General features: G+C 42.0%; 1 protein-coding gene and 1 non-coding gene across 2 annotated transcripts in view; one reads left to right on the top strand and one right to left on the bottom strand.

Moving 5' to 3' along the window:
• Positions 1–20,733, bottom strand: part of PCTP (phosphatidylcholine transfer protein) — a 225,151-nt gene that overhangs the window by 62,160 nt on the left and 142,258 nt on the right. The window lies entirely within an intron of this gene.
• LOC149121166 (U4 spliceosomal RNA) lies at positions 6,712–6,851 on the top strand. Its single transcript, XR_016224431.1, has one exon. It is a non-coding gene; the product is annotated as a U4 spliceosomal RNA (small nuclear RNA).

Genomic DNA, 20,733 nt, shown 5'->3' with positions numbered 1-20,733 from the left:
AAGATCATTTGGTCTACTCTGGAGTATCAGAAACCAGTGGTATTATCTGGCAGATACCCCTGAGTGCACAGGAACTACTTTAACCCTACTCTGTGCAGCAAATCTCTGGCCCAGGTAGAAACTACATATGCCTGGAGGCTCTGCTCTCCCCTCAATCCTGAACTGTCTACTTTGAGCAGTCTTGCCGAGAGAGGCACTAGGAAATCATGTGGATAGTCCAGGTGGTCAAGTCAAATCACAAATCCTCACAAATGCCTCTTTCTACTCTCACCACCTCACTTCCTCTAATGCGGAGACAGGTGATAGGTAGACAGATAGATGATGGATCATTAGTAAATCATGATAGTTATGATAGACAGATAATGGTATAGATGGTAGATGATAGGTCAATAGGTAGATAGATAACCAAGGTCTCTTGGAAAGTTTTATGGCTTTGAACTTGGTGGAACCAGTTATGAATCTCAGCTTTCTCATTAAACTGGACAGGTGATCTATTAAACAATAGGTTTAACTTTAAGGAAATAATTCAATTTTATACACTATAAAGAATATATAACTACAAAATTTTATAATAATATCTCATGTGGACTTCAGTTTTTTTCTCTACTTAATATGTCAACATGTAATTAAGCAATAGGTAGTGCCCTAATTAAATGTTATTAATCAATCATTTTGTTTCACCTTGATGTTGTCCACAAAGAGTTTCTGGGACCAAAATAATCTAGGGAAAGGACCTGTTTCAAAGATGAATAAGAATCACACAATGCCTAATTTGCAGTGCTTTAACATGCATCGGACTCATTGTAAAGGCATATTTAAGGGGCCAGTGCCGTGGCGCAGTGGGTAAAGCCACCACCTGCAGTGCCAGCATCCCTATGGGTGCTGGTTTGAGTCCCAGCTGCTCCACTTCTGATCCAGCTTTTTGCTATGGCCTGGGAAAGCAGTGAAAGATGGCCCAAGTCCTTGGGCCCCTGCATGTGCATGGGAGCCTAGAAGAAGCTCCTGGCTCCTGGCTTCAGATGGGTGCAGCTCTGGCCATTACAGCCAACTGGGGAGTGAACAAATGGAAGGAAAACCCCTTTCTCTCTCTCTCTCTGCCTCTCCTTCTCTCTGAGTGTAACTCTGACTTTCAAATAAATAAATAAATCTTTTTTAAAAAAGGCATATTTAAAATGAAAGCTCGGGGGCCAGTGCTGTGGCTCAATAGGCTAATCCTCTGCCTTGCAGCGCCGGCACACCGGGTTCTAGTCCCTGTCAGGGCGCCGGATTCTGTCCCGGTTGCCCCTCTTCCAGGCCAGCTCTCTGCTGTGGCCAGGGAGTGCAGTGGAGGATGGCCCAAGTACTTGGGCCCTGCACCCCATGGGAGACCAGGAGAAGTACCTGGCTCCTGCCATCGAATCAGCGCGGTGCGCCGGCCACAGCGCGCCGGCCACAGCGCGCCGGCCACAGCGCGCCGGCCGCGGCAGCCATTGGAGGGTGAACCAATGGCAAAGGAAGACCTTTCTCTCTGTCTCTCTCTCTCTCTCTTACTGTCCATTCTGCCTGTCAAATAAATAAATAAATAAATAAATAACACAATAAAAAATACTTTAAAATGAAAGCTCGGTTGTGGGCCCTCAACCAAAAAGAGAAACTGGGATGGTCAAAGATCCAGCTTTTTACTATCCCACTAACCTATTCAAGCCAGCCTTGTCCTCGATTGCCTTGCAAAAAGGAAGATTATGGTGCAAATCTAAAGAGAAATAAAAGAAGTTGCAGATTCCTAGTTTTTAAGCTCCCAAGGGTGGGCTTCTCAGCGACTTAAGCTTCTCTAGAGATTTTCAAGGGTGATTTGTTTACACTGATTTGTTTTAATCACTCCCTGACTCTAGTGCTGATTCTGTGCATAGCAGAACTGAACTGTACCTGACATCGGCCCACAGTTTTCCCCATACTCTGGGGCCATGACTGTTAGGGTCCATGATGCTTTGTGACAGAGGAAACTGGAGCACACAGAGGTTAAGTGACTCGCTCCACCAAGATCTCACAGCACATGCAGCCTAGCAGTGTAGCCAGTAAGTTGACCACTCAGTATAGTCACCCCAGCGTCTTAGTCTGCTAAGGCTGCCCAACAAGAGTACCAGGAACGCTAGGTGGCTTATGGACAACACCGATTTATTTCTCCCAGCTCAGGAGACTGGGGAGTCTAAGATGAAGGCACTGGCCAAGTCAGCATCCAGTTAGAGCCCATGTTTTGCTTCCTAGATTCAGACTTCCTGTGCCCTCCAGTAGGGGAAGCGGCAAAGGAGCTCTCTGAAGCCTTGTCCCGCTGGTGAAGCACTCATCCTTGTGATGTAATCATCTCAAAAAGACTCCACCGCCTCACCTTGGGAATGAGGTTTCAATATATGCATTTGGTGGGAGGGGACATAGCACTGAGTCCACAGCACCCTGGTTGATGCCTAGCCTAGCCATAACTGAAATCATTTCCAGAACCTCTCTTGAAGAAAGGAAACCAGTAAAGATGTTCTAGAGTCTGCTTTAAAAACTCTATTTAAAGTATAATATACACAGAGACAGGCGTACAACTCTACAAATTTCTGCATACCAATCTGTGGATCAAACTCCTTTTGCATCCACTTCTAATCACTCCCTCTCCAAGGGGAACCACTCTCCTGAACTCTCACACATGGCTGCCTGTTTCTTACCCTTATATGAAAGACATCATAGTGTATACTCTATTGCCGGGCTCCTGTGCAATTCTATGCTTGTGAGATACAGCTATATTGTTGTGTATAGTTGTAAATGATTCATTCTCATTGCTGTGTAGAATGCCACTGCACAAATATACCCTCATTTGTTTATCCTTTCTCCCAGTGATAGTGATATAGATATCAGATGCTTTCTAGTCTCTTGAGTACTAAAGGAAGTACTTTTGGTACGTCTCAGTGACGGCCGACTTCTTGGCTGCTGGTATCACATGTACCATGGGCTCCCCTCTCACACTGCCCAGGGTCCAGACCAATAGAATACGACAGAAGTGATGGTTTGTTGCTTCCAAGATTAGGCTTTGAAAGACACTGAGGCTTTCCTCTGTGTCTCACTGTCACTCTCTCCCATTGTTCTGGGGGAAGCCATCTGCTATGCCATGAGGACACTCAAGCAGCCATGGAGAGACCTTGTGGTGAGGAACTGAGGCTGGTGGTGCATAACCAGAGAAGAATCGAGGCCTGCCAGAAGCTACCTGACATCTTCCTTCAGAGGAGTCTCCCAGTGGCTGTGATGCTAACTGACAGCTTGACCGAAACCTCCTGAGACACACACATCCCGCAGAACCAAACAGCTAGGGCTGTATGGTGACTCTCATGGGACCTAGGCACATCAGTCCTTGCAGGCTCCTCCCTCCATTAACCATGGAGGAAAAGACACATCTCACTTACTACTAAAAGGAATTTGTACCTACATGTATTTGGGTCCCAGGCGCTGTGCCCCCTGTCCTATTGGGTAAATTGGCCCTATATACATCCATGTCAAGCTAGGATTCCTGACCTCCAGAAATTATGATATAAATGCTTGTTGTTTCAAGTTGCTCAGTTTGGGAGTAATGTGTTATGTAGGGATGGGTAACATGGTGCTATCGTGAACTTTCTTCTACCTGGTTTTTGACACATGAATACAAGTTTCTGCTGAGTAAAGACCAAGGCATGGGGATCCTGGGTTAGAGGAAAAGCATGTGTTCAGCTCTACTGCCAGACAGTTTTCAAAAATGGTTTAATTAATTTATTTTCCCACCTGCACTGGAAGAGTCTGGACATCCTCATTTTTTAAAATATTTTCCATCTTAGTTGTGATTAATGTAACACCTGCTTTTAAAATCTCTGTTTGAGAAAAGGGATGTAGCAGCAGAACATGGGCTGGACAGGGCAGAGCAACCTCTAGAGGGGAGAAGGGTGTAGGGTACAGAAATAAGATGAGATTTAGGAGCTTTGAAATAGCAAAACAGCAAGAGATACATTCTCAAGAAAGTGCTCTGGAAACAAGACTACAGAGTAGGAATTTAATTCGTAATCCTGACAAGAGCATTTACCAAGCATTCCCTATGCTCCAAACATCAGGCTATGAGTTTCACATGGAATATCTCATTTGACCATCACAACAACCCAATGAAGTAGATGCAAATATTTTCTTCAATTTATAGAAGCTGAATTATAGACTAACAAACTCATAGAAATCACACAGCTAGCTGTAAAGAGCAGGACCTGCATTTAAAACCTGGAACCCACTCACTTATCCGCTATGTCTCTGCTACCTGGTACAGAGTAAACTTTCAACACTTGATTCTTGAAAACACATATTCTAAGCAGAAGCTTAAAAGGGAGGGGAGGTCAGAAACAGTTCTGAGAAACCGGGACTAAAAATGCAGATTATTACTGACACATCTGCCATTTGGTTAGGCCTCCTTGTGATGACCTTCATATATTTGTAGCAGTTTACAAAAATCAAGATATGGGGCTGGTGTTGTGATGTATCAGGTAAAGCTGCTGCCTGTGGGGGCCGGCGCTGTGGTGCAGCAAGTTAACGCCCTGGCCTGAATTGCTGGCATCCCATATGGGCGCCGGTTCTAGTCCTGGCTGCTCCACTTCTGATCCAGCTCACTGCTGTGGCCTAGGAAAGCAGTAGAAGATGGCCCAAGTTCTTGGGCCCCTGCACCCACGTGGGAGACCGGAAGGAGCTCCTTGCTCCTAGCTTCAGATGGGCACAGCTCCGGCCATTGTGGCAATTGGGGAGTGAACCATTGGATGAAAGACCTCTCTCTCTCTACTTCTCCTCTCTCTGTGTAACTCTGACTTTCAAATAAATAAATAAGCCTTTAAAAAAAAAAAAGCTGGTGCCTATGAAGCCAGCATCTCACACATGTGCCAATTTGTTCAAGTCCCAACTGCTCCACATGCAATCCAGCTCCCTGCTAATGGCTTGGGACCTTCAGTGGAAGATGACCCAAGCATTTGGCCTCTGCCACCCATGAGGATGATTCTCCTCTCTCATGGCTTTGACCTGGCCTAGAGCTGGCTGTTGAGTCTGTCTTGGGGAGGGGGGTTGAACCAGCAATGGAGGATCTCTCTCTCTCTTTCTCTATAACTCTGACTCTCAAATAAATTAATAAATCTTTAAGCAAAAACAATAACAACAAAAACCAGCTAGACATTCCCTCTTACTGGTGAACATGGCTCTGATTCACATAGTCTACTATCAAAGCTGGCACTTTCATTCTCTGTCACCTTGAGTTTTCTAGGAAGAAAATTCAAGATCCACAATATGAGCCTGCCACAGCCTGCCAATTGAGACACAGTGTGAAGGAGGTGTATAGCAGGCACATTTAAAACACTCTAGGAGAGAATCCAAGAAAGCTTTGATGGTGGTGATTTGATAAACCAGGACAAGTAGAGGAGAAAGCCAGGTGAAGAGCAATCAGGATTCCCACTAAGAGAGTGCCATGAATAAATGCTGCAAGGTCACAGACAGACATTTAACCTTCGACCTCTCTATCTCCCTGGGTTGTGGCAACAGGCAAACAGCAGAACTTTTGAAGGGGATTTATCAATCGCAAAATTCTCTCCAAGCAAAAGGGTTAAATAACCCCAAGCTCCATAGAGCTCAGACTCATGACCAGAGAACCAAATAATCATGTTCTCATTCAGGACACACTTTGCTTCAATCTATAAACACTTAGATATCCTTAATTTAAAAAACCATAGCTGAAATCTTCCTGTTCATCATCATATTAATACTGTCTTCCTAGAGACCATATTGAAAATACCTCGACTTGAACCTCCAGCTTTAGCACTTCTGAGGGTGTATTTCGGGACAAGCCAGTTTTTGTGTGCCTTAGTTTCTCAACAAAATGAGAATAATAATGGAACAATGGAATAATAATGGAATAATGGGATAATAATAATGGATTGTGGTAACTGTTAATTCAGTTGGTAGTTACAAAGTCTTTATGTCAATGTCTGGTTCTCTATATATTAGACACTGTTATTATATATCTCAAAGATTATTCTAAAGGATAGCTGGCATATGCTTTCAGTGAGTTTGCATGTACATAAATGCACATACAAGAAAATCAATGTGAATGGTCCATTAACACAAAAACAAGTTTACATCATGAGTGAAAGTGGCAAAAACTGAGAGAAGATGGATTGACACAGAAATGAGCATTTGGCCATATCTAGCAAGAATCTATTCCCTTCCAATCCAGGTAGGTAGCCATGTTTTCTCAGGACAGCGTATCTGTATCCCAATATCCCTATCTCAAAAAGCCCTCATGCTATCAAACTACTTGATAGAGGGCTGACTTCCATGGTGCTTCAAGGTGACCATGGAATTTCCACATGCACTGTCCTAATTCCTTCCAGAAGTTCTATATTACCCTCATTTTTAGATGAGGAAATTGAGGCTTGGAGGGTTACATGGTTTGCCTGCAATCCAGTGGTTCATATGTAATAGAAATAAGACTCATGCCCAGATCCAGCCCTGCTGACTGCAAATCTTTCTTTCTATTCTATCTTGCTGATGCTTCACTAACTTAGGCATTGTAGTTCCCATAGGGTGCCCTACATTGAGGTTCTATGACCCTGATCATGCAGTTAAGAACATTTTTAAAAAGTCTTGAAATTGGTCATGTCTACAGCTACACTCTGGTTTGATCAGATGTTTAAATAAAAGTTGTGTAGCTTTGCGCAGTGGCAGTATCGTAGCCAATGAGGTTTATCCAAGGCGCGATTATTGCTAATTGAAAACTTTTCCCAATACCCCGCCGTGACGACTTGAAATAAATAAAAGTTGTGGTTATTTGAGATTTGCATCAACAATTAAGATAAGTATAGTGTTTTAAATCATATAGATATTATAACACAACTATGCAATGCACATTTTTTTTTACTAATTGGCTCTTTTTGCTTTTCAGTTTTGCTGTTGTTGTTTGGGTTTCTTTGTTGTTTAATAGTTGAAGCACACATCTCATTATAACTTGAGAGATGATCTTGACCTATTGGTGGTTTCCAAATGCCTGCTGGGGACAATGACTGCATCAGACTCACCCTGGAGCTCTATAAGGATCAGGGTTCCCAGGAGCTGACTGCAAAAAATTCTGGTTCACTGGGTGTGAAGGGAGATCCAGAATCCATGTTAAAAAGGCAAAGGGGCCAGTGTTTGCCACAGCAGTTAAGATGTCACTTGGTACTCCTGCATCCTACATCAGGTCCAAGGTCCAGCTATGCTTCTGAGTCCACACCCTGGGAGTGAGCAGGTGATGGTTCAACTATTTGCATCCTTGACACCTATGTAGAAGACCCTGATTCAGTACCTGGCTCCTGATTTTGGTCTGGCCCAGTCCCGATGTTTTAGTCATTTGGGGAATGAACCAGAGGACAACAGATCTTTGTAGCTCTCTCTTTCTTCTCCTGCCGTGTGTGTGTGTGTGTGTGTGTGTGAGAGAGAGAGAGAGAGAGAGAGACGTGAAAATAAATAAATTAAAAGAAAATAAACAAATAAAATGTTCCAAGAAATACAAATAACTAACCCCAAATAGTTTTTTTCTCAGCAGATTTATAATAAAGTAGAAGATTGACAACTATATATATATATATATATATATTTATTTATATATAGTTGGTAAGGGCAGGGAATCACATCATATGGACATATTTTCAAAAAATTTAAATGTGCATGCTCTTTATTTGGACTGTTACACTTCTGAAAATTTATCTGAAAGATATATGAGGAGTCATCGATAAGTTCATGGAGAAAGGTATATTAAAGTATATTAAGAAAAAATTATGCATCAATTTCATTTTTTGTATCCAAATAAATATATTTTATTGGCATTTTTCACAAACTTTTTGAAGTGCTTTCATAGATGTAAAATAACTATAAGAATATTTCACATTGCCTATATTTAAATCCCTATATACACACACACACACACACACACAGACTTCTGAACCAATTGTAATATTGTAATGCATCTATCATGTGGATGCTATGTAACCAGTAAAGTGAATGAAACAGACTGGTATGTATTGATATTGATTTGGAAGGGTATCTGAAATACATTATGTGAAAAATCAAGTTTTAAACTAATATTTGTCATGTGATACCATTCTTGTAAAATAAATTGGATATATGTTTGGTTTTTTTTAAACAAAAATAAAAATAGAGACGCAGGATGAACTGTTAGGAGGATTTACACATTAGAGTATTACTTCCAGGAAAAAGAGATTATTTTTTCTTAGAGACCTCTGCATTGTTTGGATTATTATGAGTAATATTATACAATATGCAAAATAAAATATAAAAATCATAATGAGTATAATAAATAATTAACTTTCAAAGAATATAGATTTAGGGAAAATAACAAGTGGTACTTGGAGCAATAACAAAAAAATAAAAGTAAAACCCTTATAAGTGATCCTGCTATGCAACAATGTTAGGGTATTGTTGACTCAAACTAGCTCGTATAACACTGAAACCTTCTTCATTCACTCACTCATCTCCCTCAGTATTTTCTGAGCATATACAATATATTGACCAAGCATGTCTGAGAACTGGAAATTCAAGCAGTGAAAAACATGCTTTGTAATTGAATTAAGAGTTTGATGAAGACAGTTCAAAGGCGAACATTCTACAGAAACAAGAAAAACCTTTAGAGGCAGTTTCCCAATCTGAATACTAACCCACATATATTTGGATCTGGGCAACTCTAGTGTCAATGTAGAGTGGGGACAAAATGGCTATAGTAATTGGGAATCAACACCTAGAAGAATGCTGAGCGTAAACATAATGGGAGTATTACCCACTTCCCATTGGTTTCTCTATCCTTTTCAAGTTAGTCACAAATGTTTCTGGGCCATAGCCTTATGTGTTTTGGCCTTCTTGCATTAGTTGTGGTATAACACCAGTAAATTAATGAATCAGCAATAACTGAGACTATTCACTATCTAATCACTCAGGAGGCAGAAACAGCCTATAAATACCCTTTACCTACAAACCCTAAAGAGTAGGAAGCTCAGGGGAGATTACTCAGGCAAGGGAAGTTGAGAAAGCCCTGCAGGTTGTTTTAAATGAAATGGATCATCCAGTGTTGAGTCACAATGGATCTGATACTCATTACTCTCAGGTTCTCAGTTCTTTGTATCGGGAAGTACAGGCCTTATAAAAAAAAATTGTATGACACTTTCTCTCCATCTCAGCCTCCTACCAAGCAAAGCAAACACAGATGATTTTTCCAATTTCAATTGCAAATACAGAACAGATCGCTTCTTGTTCTGCTTGATGAGAGTAGTTGACAAGCATTTAGAGGCTGGCAGCCCTCCAGTTGTAAATCAGTTTAATCATACTATTCTACAAACCCAGAAAAACAAATATGAAAGAGGGAAGGAGTAGAGCTAAGGCATGAGTCTGATGATAAGTGTTCAGCACATGTAGAAAGCATATTGCATGGAGATGCCAGCCCAGCGAGCAAAGGGGTATTTGGAGGCAGGATTTGTGTTGCTACACTCCTCTGCAACTAGGCTCTATAATAAAAGTGCTTGCATCAGAGGAAGGCTGACAACACATTTTAGCACTTTCACAGTTCTAACTTAATCATGGCAGGAAGCTTTTCTGCCACTGGGAGGCCAAGTTGCGTCACTAGGAACATCTGACTCCGGGATCTAGTGTCAATCACTTTGCCTAAGGTCATTAAAAAATACTAGGGTGTCGCCTTACAACATAAAGTCTTTGCCCGAGTGACAATTAAGAGGAAACACATAGCATGATAAATAATTGAACAGGTGGATTAAAGAAATGCCTTTCCTGTGGAAAATAAGAGTTCCAACTGACAATTATAAATCCAGACACTTTGGCCCATCTTCCTCCACCGCCCAAGGTTCAACCAGTTGAACTGTTCCTTTCCTTTCCTTCTCCTCTCTTGCTTGTTCAGGGGTCTCTATGGCCTCCTGGAATCAGACAAGCTTTAGAGGAAGGCAACACCTCAGGAGAAGGTTCCTATGCAGCTTTCCTGGGACACCTGCCAGTGGCTGGTGTGGCAGAGAATTGCCCACTGAGCAGAATATTTTGGACTTGACTTGTGCAACAGGCTCTGCTGTGGATCAAATAGCAAGTCCGTCTGGCTCCCCTGATTTAAGAAATGCCTTCCTGTTTGATTGGCTGGTGCCAAAACACCTGTGAAGCCCAACTTGCCTATAACCTTTTCTTTCATTCAAGGCCTTACTTTGTGTTTTGAGCTTTTTTTTTTTTCCCCAGAGCAACAATATTGTTTAAGTCTCCAAAAAGAGGACGATTTTGCAGCCTCTCACAGAGTCAGCACCCTTCTCAGGTGCATTGATTTACTGCATCATTCAGTGTAGCCAAACAAATTGGTTTACGCTGGGATATGGTTAATACCAGAGAGTTCCTATAAGCCCAAATGGATAATTCTTCACCAACAGGTAGACACTTTTCCAATAGAAGGAAAAAGATAAGAGGGGTGCAGGAAGAAGTATACAGAAAAAGAACAAACACAGCAGCTTTCACAGATGTGCTACCATCCTAGTTTCTATTTGCAGCCCAGGGGTGGTATTTGAAGCCCTAGTGAAAAGCTTGGAACTCCAGCTCCCAGAGCATATTTCATGATTAGGAAAGGATTCTGAACATTCGGTCTGGCAATGCCCAGGATCCTTGGGCTACTCTATGGTTGGTATTTGAGAGTCAAAAGGAAATAACTGTTGACTTAATTGTTGACTATATTCCTGCTTGCCCAAGCTTGGTCAAGGAAAAACAACAATACTACTTGGGATAATAGGAAGGTGGAGTGGGGGCTGCAGCAAGAGTGCTGAGACCCAACTAAGCTGTACCCTTATTCTAAAACAGAAAGATGAATCATGAATCTGTTTAAAAGCAGAATTTGGGAACACGAATGATTTTTTTAAATGGAAAACAAATGTATTGGGGATGATTTCAAAATATTTACCTCAGGGGGCCGGTGCTGTGGCACAGCAGGTTAACACCCTAACCTGAAGTGCCCCCATCCTATATGGGTGCTGGTTCAAGACCCAGCTGCTCTGCTTCTGATCCAGCTCTCTGCTATGGCCTGGGAAAGCAGTAGAAGATGGCCCAAGTCCTTGGGTCCCTGCACCCACGTGGGAGACCCAGAAAAAGCTCCTGGCTCCTGGCTTCGGATTGGCGCAGCTCCGGCCATTGTGGCCAATTGGGGAGTGAACCAAAGGATGGAAGACCTCTCTCTCTCTCTCTCTCTCTGTGCCTCTCCTCTCTCTGTGTAATTCTGACTTTCAAATAAATAAATGAATCTTTAAAAAAATATTTACCTCAATAAGAGAATGATGTCATGACTCTCCAGGTAGGTGATCATTACTAACTTCAACATTCATCAACTAACGACCATGCTCGTCCATTTGGGCCCTGCCCCAACTCCTACTTAACACTGCTTCATTTTGGAGTAAATCCCAGACAACAAGTAATAGATGGTTTAAAAAGCAAATGTTTATGGGATTTTTTTCATTTGGCTAGAGTTCGTTAAGTGAAGTTAAATATCCTAGAAGACCAATTGGAATCATTCATTTCAGAGAGAGATTTTAAGAGAAGTCTGAACAAATGTTCTCTGAGTTTTCATACTAACTAAGAATTGGCTTCATATCTGTTTTGCACAAACATTTCTTGGAGGTGTTTTCCGATGGTTAGATAGCGGGCTCTACCCAGATAAACAGCAGACAGTAGACTGGCAGGAGGCGGAGCTTCCGAGAAACAAGGGTGCAGTGCAGACGCTGTAACTGAGAAGGGTGCTGACTCTGTGAGAGGCTGCAAAATGCAACGTGAGATTCCAGGGGGTACGGAGGAGTGTGGAGATCAGAGAGCCTGTGCCGGTTACTACGCAGTCTGCAGCCAAGGCTGCTCTTTGATCTTCATCCTTCAGACTGTATTATTTATCTCCCTAGAGGGTTGCCCTTTCCCTCCCCACACACCCAATCCAGGCCGGAATCACAAAAGGCCAAGGAAGATTGAGAGAGCACAACCAGATACGCTGACTTCCCCAGGCAGCTCTAAAGATCCGTCTGTGAGTCCACACTTTGGCATCTACGTAAAAGTGGGAACAAGAGCAAGATGCTCAAAACTCAGTGCCAGTTCATTTTCATCGTGTTCAGTACGTCCTAATACAGATTTGGCAAAGCTGTAAACTAGAATGTCAAGGATTTTTGGTTGTTTGTTTTAATTGTATAGGCTGCATCACAGGATTTCTTCTCTGTAGCATCTAACCTCCCCAGAACACTGAATTACATTTTGATAAGAGCAAACTGAGCTATATATGTCTCAGGATTGCAAACAATAGACATTTTAAGCTCCTGCTATATACAAAGCACTATTGTAAATGCTAAGAAAAAGTTTCACAATAAATGGACCCTGGGCTCATGGAGTTAGCAATATTACAGGTGCCTTAAGACAATGAAGCGACAGTAAAAGATAAAGGAAGCCAATGCGAGTGTTCAAAAAAATGTTTTCAGCATAATGTGACACAGTGAGAAGTTGGAAAATGTCTCTTACAGGTATGAGCTGGGGGAATGGAGCCGGGGGAATGGCATTTGAAAGGAGCCTTGAGATTGAGGTTGGATTTCAGAGGCTGACGTTGAGGTGAAAGAGCAGCAAGTTCCTTTAAAAAGCAAGAAAAACTAAAGGAAAGGGAAGTATCGAGAACAAGGAGGACATATTCAGGGCATGGCGCTGCCCACGCTGGTGGGAGCATAGGTAGGTGATCTTTAGGGAAAAGGAGAAAAGAACCCAAAAGGTAAGTTGACTGCATCAAGGCATATTCCCATTTACTCACTCCGAGTGGGTAAATGCCCCAAATCTAGAGCAAGATTGCCTGGATCCTAGCTCTGACTCTGAGCTGAGTGACCTTGGACAAGTCACTGAGATCTTCAACTTCAAGCCTTTGTCTATAGCATTGGGCTACGAACAGTTCCCACCTGTAGCTGCTGTGGCTGGTCCCATTCCCTTCTCAGTGGGGTTATGAAGTTTCCCTGGAAACAGGAGAGCTGCAGGTCCGTACAGTTCACAGCGGTGGGGGCTGGAATGCCACCACCGCTTCTACCTACTCGGAAGCATCTTGATCCCAGAAGGTAAGCTTGAAGCCTGGAATCTCTTATAACAACTCGGAGATTCTTGTGGAAGACTGCTTTCCTGTCACTGGCAGCACAGCAGAGCTGTGCTTAGATGGAAGCGTATTTGCAATCCCAGGGAGGCTCAGTCAACAACAGTGTTTTGTGTTCACCTCCCTGGGAGGGCCACCTGCAGGTTAATGCCTGGACAGGGACCCATATTCTTAGGAGCTATGGAGGGACCTTCTGATTTTCAGTTTGTTTGCCTCCTAACACAGCCAGCCCTGTCTTGCTTACATATCCCAGTTTCGGGGCCAAAAGGGCAGTTTCCAGTTGAAAAGCCAAGATGGGGAGACAAAGGGGTTGGCAAGTGCATGCCTTCTGATGTGACCTGACAGCATGGGGATGGATGGGTCACCTCTCTGCTCCTTCCCCTTCCCAGGATTATAAGAGCCTTTCCTCCTGGAAGGGGTGGAGTGAGAGTTGATACCGATTTAATGGGTCACAACTGGGAGTCTCTCCCTTCCTGAAAGACCTGGCAACATCACTTCTGCCATTGTGATCATAAAAAATGCATTCACAGGGATGATTATCTAATCAGGGAATTAGCCCTGGTTCGTGAGCGAAGTATTCGTGGACTCTTAAAACATTTAATAGAAGAAAAATGGCCCAAGCCAGGAAATAGTGCTAGTAATGATACCCTGACTTATTTTTATATACAGATTTGGGACAATTATTTGTAAATAAACTCCAAAATTGACAGATTCTTATCATGAGTACCTACTTCATTCAAGGTACTGTGCTGTCTGTTTTGATTTTCTCAAGCTGTGTGGTTCCAAATCCACCAGGGCACTTGTAGAAAATTTAGGTTTCTGGGGCCAGTGTTGTGGCACAGTCAGTTAAGCCACCAATTGCCATGCCAACATCCCATATGGGAGTGCCAGTTCCAGGCCTTGCTGCTCTGCTTCCAGTTCACCTTCCTGCTAATGTGTCTGGGAAGGCAGTGGAAGATGGGTCAAGTTTGGATGGAATCCCCAGCTCCTGGCTTCAGCCTGGCCCAGCTCAGCCTATTGTGGCCATTTGTGGAGTGAACCAGCAGATGGAAGTGCTCTCTGTGTCTCTCTCTCTCCCTCTCATGTGTGTGTGTGTGTGTGTGTGCCTCTGTCTCTCTCTGCCATTCTTTCAAATAAACACATACTCAAAAAAATTTAGATTTCTGAGTTTCTCTTTTGATCTATAGTGCCAAAATCTCTATAGGGTAAAATCCAGAAATCTTAATTTAAGATATCTATTATTAGAATAAATTTAAGCATAAATTATATTTCAAAAATATAATTAATTACCATATATCTATCATTCATTTTCAATAATTATAAACTCATGGCCAATCTCATTTCATTAATATCCTCACCTCTGATGTTTTGGTAGCAAATACCAGATATCATTTTATGACTATTTCAGTGTATATCACTAAATAATAAACCTCTAAAAAATCTGAATACCTCTATCATATACCTTACATATCAATATCATGTATTAAAACTTTAAAACTTAACATTATATCAAATACCTAGTCAGAGTTCCTACATTGTCTTATAAGTTTTTGAATCAAAAACTAAAGAACTTCTGTACATGGCAATTTACTATTTTGTCTTTTATTTCCCCTGTATCACTCATTTTCCTCCCTTTCTTTCCAGTTGCTGAAGAAACTATGTTGTTTGTGCTGTAGAATTACCCACAGTTTATATTTTTGTGGTATTATTTAACATGTCCCTTAGACTTCTGTATTTTTTATATAATACACTTGGTGATTTATCACATATTTTCTATTATTTATTTATTGGTAATTATATAATAGCCAATATTTGTTTATTATCCATTAACTGTGAAGCTTTGATGAGATTCAGGCTTAGTGCTTTTGGCAAGAATACTTTTTTTTTTTTTTTTTTTTTTTTGACAGGCAGAGTGGACAGTGAGAGAGAGAGAAAGAGAGAAAGGTCTTCCTTTGCCGTTGGTTCACCCTCCAATGGCCGCCACGGCTGGCGTGCTGCGGCCGGCGCACCGCGCTGATCCGATGGCAGGAGCCAGGAGCCAGGTGCTTTTCCTGGTCTCCCATGGGGTGCAGGGCCCAAGCACTTGGGCCATCCTCCATTGCACTCCCTGGCCACAGCAGAGGGCTGGCCTGGAAGAGGGGCAACCGGGACAGAATCCGGCGCCCCGACCGGGACTAGAACCCGGTGTGCCGGCACCGCTAGGCGGAGGATTAGCCTAGTGAGCCGCGGCGCCGGCCTGGCAAGAATACTTTAAACAACGAATGAAATATTGAGGACTTCCCTCTGGGGGCACTGATTGATGGTCTTTTTTGTAGAAGCCAATATTGATGATCACTTTTCAGTTCCATTAATTCCATAAGGACATAGTTCCTTATTTTTAAAGCAATACAGGTGAATTTTACCCACATTGAAGCTCAAAGATTCTGTTCCAGTCTTTCCTCCTTGTTGCCAGTAGAATTCTCCAACATAAAAAGCAAATATGCCATTGCTCTCCATTCAACCTTCTAATGACATCAGGTTGAGGTTAAATAAGACAATCCTTGCAGTGTGGGAAGTATACAGTTGCATTTTCCCTATTGCTCCTGTTGCTCTTAAATATCAAATATTAGCTTATATATATATATGGATCTATCACAGTGCTATAAAAATTTATAAGTGCACATATATTTGAGGAACACCTGGAAAACTCTTATTGATAGGATGCACAAAGAGGTTTGATGACTGTAGCCTGGGAAGATGGGGCCCACATCACTGAACATGTCCGCTAGGGTCCCACTTCTCCAGCTTCATCTTCTCCCGACTTTCCTTGCCCTCCCATCCTGTGCAGTAGACAACACTGGACTTTCATTCCTCAGTGTTTCTTTTTTCTCTCACACCTCCTTGTCACTGCTGTGCTTCCCTGCCTGCACCGCCCCTCCTCCACTTCCATACCTAACACGCTCCCTTTCTATGGGAGCATGTCGTCAGTAAGGACTTGACTCCGTGTGGCAATAAACGGATACCTGCGTTCTGGCTCTTAACTTTAAGAAAAGCAATTGCTCTTTACATGTTTGACTTTCACTAAGCATGACATTTCCATAGGGTGAAGAGGCTGTGTCTTTGTCTGTGTGTGTGTGTATATGTTTGTGTATGCACTCCTAGCTTATGACCCAGGTCATAAGGTGAACTCAGGAAATATTAGGGTAATCAAGAAAGGTGACATTGGAGATAGATATAGAAAACCAGAGATAAATGAGGGAGGCACTCTTTTTTTTAACTTTTATTTAATGATTATAAATTTCCGAAGTACAGCTTATGGATTACAATGGCTTTTCCCCCTATAACTTCCCTTCCACCCGCAACCCTCCCCTTTCCTGCTCCCTCTCCTCTTCCATGCACACCAAGATTAATTTTCATTTCTCTTATATACAGAAGATCAGTTTAGTATATATTAAGTAAAAATTTCAACAGTTTGCACCCACATAGAAACACAAAGTGAAAAATACTGTTTGAGTACTAGTTATAGCATTAAATCTCAATGTACAGCGCATTAAGGACAGAGATCCTACATGAGGAGTAAGTGCACAGTGACTCCTGGAGGGAGGCATTCTTGATGTACAATCAGCAGAGCAAAAACGATGATAGAAACAAGACGTGTTGGGGATACATAGGTTAGAATTCTTAGGAGTGAAAGCAAGAGAAAGAGCATAGGTCCGGAAGAATAACAATGGAAATTATTGTAATAATATCAATGCTTTACAGAGCCATCAGAAAGTTGCAGAACCAGGCTTAGCAAAAAACTAGGAGGCAAAGGTATTCACAAGAGCCCTGTAGCAAGAAACACAACAGACTTTTAGTAAAATCAATCTACTTGCTTCTGCAACTTGCCAGAGGACTCAGCCAACCCCACCCCAACAGCTGTAAGTGAATTCCAACTGCTCCTCTGCCTTTGTGTTATTCACTCATTTCACTCATTTTTCATAGTCCTAGAAGGCAGCTTTGGAAACAGAGAAGAGTAATGAGGCATCTGACAATATCTCTCACCAAGAATAATACAATGGGAGGACTCTCTCTCAAAATAAGAAGGTAAAGTAAAATTTGGGGGGGGGGGAGAGCCAAAACAAAAGTACACTACACTTAGTAAGTAAATAAGATGGACTTTAGAGCAAAGAATATGTCAATGATAATAGGCAGGGGTAAGTCTAGAAAAACAAGTTGAAATCCACCTGCAGAGTTGCTCATAGAATTTCCAGGCAAAATAATTTTAATATTTAGACTACAGGCCCTGGGACAAAACTGAGGTTTAGTTATAGAGGAGTAATATTATTAAAGAAATTTGGATAATTAGGGCAGTCCCTTCATAAATGCTGGATTAGACAGGAAGATTCTGCAGAAAAGATCAGTTGATGAGTATTTGCAATAGCTACATTTCCAGAGATCCGTGAAATGTCTGTAGTCCAAGTCTCAAATATCAAGAATAAAAGCAAACGGAGTATTAGTTGGGAACCAGAATCTGCAAATGAGAAAAAGGATAAATGGTGGGGTGAAGTCAAGCCTAGAAAATCTCCAGGGAATTTCACCAAGCCTATTGTTGTTCTCTGTACTTGTCATTTCTTGTTTGACACAAGTGCTTATTCTCCCACCTGGGGATACCTGAAGGTATTTCATGGCTGCTGCCAGGTATCATTGGAAGTTCATACAAAGGATGCATAAACAATGTGACGAAAGACTGATGTTATTATTAGCAAAAATGTGAAGGATGGTTTTGTTGGAATATGGTGACTTCTCTCTGAGTAAATTGAGTTTGAAGTACTAGACAGTGTTCTGTACAGAATGGCTGACAGGAAATTGAAACTCTGTAGATCAAGGAAGAATAGGGACTTTAGGAAGGGTGTCTGAATAAACTGAATTTAATTAAATGTCCTCCATGATCCAGGCGCTTTCACAAACTTGCATTTTCTTAGGCCCCACATGAACCCTGTAGCAACATGATATAATTTCCCCCTATTTTATAGCTGAGGAATTGGGGCCTCAACATTGACTTTTTCTCTAAAATTAGGCTAACATTGTATGGTGTACTCAATGCTCACATCTAAATACCCTGGTAGACACTTTACAAAGCTTTAAAATCCTCTTTTTTATACTTATACTTATCTATTTACTTTTTTGTATTTGAAAGACATAGAGAGAGAGAGAGAGAGAGAGAGAGATATCTTTCATCTGTTGATTCACTCCTCAAATGCCTACAACAGTCATGGCTGGGCCAGGCTGAAGTCAAGAACCAGGTCCAGGTCTACAACATGGGTGGCAGGAACCCAAACACTTAGACCATGTTCTGCTGCCTCCCCAGTACACTAGCAGGAAGCTGGATCAAAAGCAGAGGTGGGACTTAAAACCAGGCATTCTGATATGGATTATAGGTGTCCCAAGCCGTGGCTTAACCCACTGTACCACAATCCCCACTGGTTATAAACTGACAAAGGGTTGGAAAAGATAATTTTAAAAGAAAACTCCAGGAGAAACCAAGAACACACAGATAAGAAGGAAATTCTCTTAGTTGATATAAAGTAATTTGGACAACCAGAAACAACTTGGAAAAACATGAAGGCTAGTATCATGAGAAAAAGCAGGCATGGGGTGGAGTAAAAAGTTATTTACCATCTAAGAATACAGGAGATTCCTGACCTTCTACTTAATTACTCATAGATGGTGGAATTTCACCAATCAGACTTAAAATGAGAAAGCATAATATTTCCACAAATTATTATTTTTGTGATTTTTTTACACATAATTCTCCAGAAAGCATATTGAAGAAAAGGAATGCTAAGTCATTAAAATAAAGTGATGAAATGGGGAGAGTACATATTCATTTCAATCACTAAAGGAAGTATAATTTGGACTTTAGAAAAAAATTGAGCACATTAAACAGCATTACTCCAAAATATTTACCAGGCACGAAAGCTTCCTCCTCTTCCTCATCATCATCTACACTTTTTTTTTTTTTTTTTTTAAGATTTATTTATTGGGGCCAGTGCTGTGGTGCAGTGGGTTAAAGCCCTGGCCTGAAGCGCTGGCCTCCCATATGGGTGCTGGTTCTAGTCCTGGCTGCTCCTCTTCCTATCCAGCTCTCTGCTATGGCCTGGGAAAGCAGTAGAAAGTGGCCCAAGTCCTTGGGCCCCTGCACCTGCGTGGGAGACCTGGAAGAAGCTCTTGGCTCCTGGCTTCGGATCAGTGCAGCTTGGGCCATTGCGGCCACCTGGGGAGTGAGCCAATGGATGGAAGACCTCTCTCTGCCTCTCCTTCTCTTTCTGTGTAACTCTGCCTTTCAAATAAAGAAAGGCAGAGTTACAGAGAGGCAGAGGCAGAGGCCATAGCAGAGAGCTGGATCAGAAGTAGAACAGCCAGGACTCAAACTGGTGCCCATTTGGGATGCTGGCACTGCAGGCAGTGTCTTTACCTGCCATGCCACAGTGCCGGCCCCCACCTACACTCTTACATCCTTATAATCTGATGATTGAAACTTCTCCCTCAGTAGTCATTAAAACTTGTTCAGATCCTAACCCTTTGGTTTCTCCATTCTGTGTCTTCTCCAGTGTTTTTGTAGCAGTATCAAATGAACATTTTAGACATCTTCAGGAGGAGGGGTAGAACCAAAATGGCTTTGAGACTGATTATTTGTTGAGGATGAGATAGAAGACAGAATCAAACATGACATCCTAGTTCCTCATTTGGAAACCGGATGGATAGTGGTGACATTCCCAAAGACAGGAGTATAATAGAAAAAGCACTTTGGGACAGGATGGGCAAATCATGATTTCAGCTGGAAAAACTGAGTCATGTATGCACGCTATATGTTCTTGAATAAAGCAGAAGTTCTTTGAGGTAGCAGGGTTATGGGAATTTTTCCTTTTCTTTCTTTTTCCCTTGCCATTCCTCCTGTATGCAAATATCCAACTCTCTTTAAACATGTTCTTCCCCTGGTATCCTTTCGGCAAAGCTCTTTGGTCTCAGGTTTTCCCCCACCAAGAATGCCTGGACTACTGTTCTTAAATAATCTTATCATTGTACAAGGATCAAGAAAGAGGGAAACAGAAGGCTCTAAGTCCTATAGCACCATTTCAAGAAGGCTTTATAATTTATAATTGTGATAGTAGCAAGGGAATTACAAAGGAGAAATGAATCTCAAACTTAATTCTGGCTGCCTTTTATAGAATAGAGTAAGCGATAAGAATAATTTAAAGCCTTCACAGGAGAAGTTAGTCTCCCCCCTCCAGAGAACCTGGCTCTTCTATTCCAAGATTGTCCTGTCCTCCCCGTGAGTGCTACTTTTGGCTTTTGGATTGAAACTTTGCATTGAAAAGAACCTCACTCTTGGGATCCTCCACCCTTTTCCCAGGAAGGTAGAATCCATTCCCATGATAAAATACAAGTTGATCCTGGCCCACAGGTTGTGATCAAGTGAAGTCACCCTTCTGACTGCCATCTCCATTAGTAGGCTTACTGCTCTGCCTTAAATGCAGTGGGCCAGGCCTATCCCCTTTCGGCTTTGCTTACCCAGAGTTGGAAAGGGT

The sequence above is a fragment of the Oryctolagus cuniculus genome, chromosome 17 (genome assembly GCF_051225735.1).
Source record: "Oryctolagus cuniculus isolate XC-2025 breed Fujian yellow rabbit chromosome 17, ASM5122573v1, whole genome shotgun sequence".
NCBI classification, from domain to species: domain Eukaryota; kingdom Metazoa; phylum Chordata; class Mammalia; order Lagomorpha; family Leporidae; genus Oryctolagus; species Oryctolagus cuniculus.
Note: the sequence above shows the minus strand (reverse complement) of the source record. Positions and strands in the feature narration are given on the sequence as shown.